The sequence below is a fragment of the Molossus molossus genome, unplaced genomic scaffold (genome assembly GCF_014108415.1).
Source record: "Molossus molossus isolate mMolMol1 unplaced genomic scaffold, mMolMol1.p scaffold_m16_p_4, whole genome shotgun sequence".
NCBI lineage: Eukaryota > Metazoa > Chordata > Mammalia > Chiroptera > Molossidae > Molossus > Molossus molossus.
This window is the reverse complement of record NW_023425377.1, coordinates 51,936,261-51,937,899: the sequence shown is the minus strand read 5'-3', so window position 1 is coordinate 51,937,899 and position 1,639 is coordinate 51,936,261. Positions and strand designations below refer to the sequence as shown.

Sequence of the window (1,639 nt, the reverse complement as noted above, 5' to 3'; positions counted from 1 at the left end):
AGAAGAAGAGATAAATGAAATGAAATTAAACAAGATATTAGAGGTAGAAATCAGAGTAATGATTATGAGAAAGCTCAACAACATGAGTAAAGATATAGAAACATTGAAAATCAACCAATTAGAAATGAAAGACCACCAAGCAGAAATGAAGAATGACATAGAAGAAATAAAGAACACATTGGAAAGAATAACCAAGAGAGTAGAGGAAGCTGAGGATCAGATCAGTAAATTGGAAGACAGGGTAGAAAAATATCAATCAATCAGAGAATGAAAAAGAAAAAACAATTGAAAAACAGTAAGACAGTTTAAGAGAACTGTAGGAAAATATGAAACAGAACAACATCCGCATCATAGGAGTTTCAGAAGAAAAAGAAAATGAGCAAACGTTAGAGAATATATTTGAAGAAATAGTGACAGAGTCCTGCTGGTGTGGATCAGTGGGTGAGCATCAACCCATGAACCAAGAGGTCACTGATTCAATTCCCAGTCAGGCACATGCCCAGGTTGTGGGCCCAATCCCCAGTTGGGGCATGCAGGAGGTAGCTAGTGGATGTTCTCTCTCATCGATGCTTCTACATTTCTCTCCCCCTTCCCTTCCTCTCTCTCTAAAAGTCAATTCTTAAAACAATTTTTAAAGAAATAGTGACAGTGCTCATCTCGGCAACAATATACTAAAATTAGAACAATACAAAGATTATCATGGCCCCTACACAAAGATGATGCAAAAATTTCTGAAGTGTTCCATAATTTTTTACCCTTGAAAGAAAAAAAAAAAGAGTGACAAAAAACTTTCTTAACTTGGTAAAAAATAAATAAATAAAATAAAAAGGCATACAAGTTTAATAAGCACAGAGAAACCCAAGTAAGAAGAACCCAAACAGGCAAATAACAAGACACATAATAATCAAAATGCCAAAAATTAAAGACAAAGAGAGAATCCTAAAGGTAGCAAGAGATAAGCAACAGTTTACTTACAAAGGAACCACCATAAAGCTATCAGCTGACTTCTAAACAGAAATACTACAGGCCAAAAGGCAATGGCATTAAGTAATCAAGGTAATAAAAAAAAGGGGGGGGGGGGGATTTGTCTGGCCGGTGTGGCTCAGTGGTTGAGCATCGATCCATGCACCAAGAGGTCACCTGTTCCATTCCCAGTCAGGACACAGGCCCAAGTTGTGGGCCCGATTGCCATTGGGGGGCATGCAGGAGGCCGCCAACTGATGTTTTCTCTCATTGATGTTTCTATCTCTCTCCCTCTCACTTCTGCTCCTTCTAAAATCAATAAAGGAAAAAGTTAAAAACAAAAACAAAACAAGGATCTGAATCCCAGACTACTCTATCCAGCAAGACTATCACTAAAATAGAAGGTGAAATAAAGAGCTTTACAGACAAGATACGGTTAAGGGAAAATATTAGCACAAAACCAGCACTGCAAGAAATAGTAAAAGGATTGCTGTAAGAAGCAAAAGAAATATAAGAAGAAACATAACAACAATAAACAAAAATGACAATAAATAAGAACATATCAATAATAATCTTAAATGTAAATGAGTTAAATGCTATGATCAAAAAACACAGAGTAGCTGAACAAATAAAACATCATGACTCATATATATGTTGTTTAAAAGAGACCTACCTC

At 36.1% G+C, this 1,639-nt stretch overlaps 1 non-coding gene across 1 annotated transcript; it reads left to right on the top strand.

Moving 5' to 3' along the window:
• Window positions 1-649: 649 nt before the first annotated feature.
• On the top strand, window positions 650-751 carry LOC118616624. Its single transcript, XR_004956617.1, has one exon. It is a non-coding gene; the product is annotated as a U6 spliceosomal RNA (small nuclear RNA).
• Window positions 752-1,639: the final 888 nt, after the last annotated feature.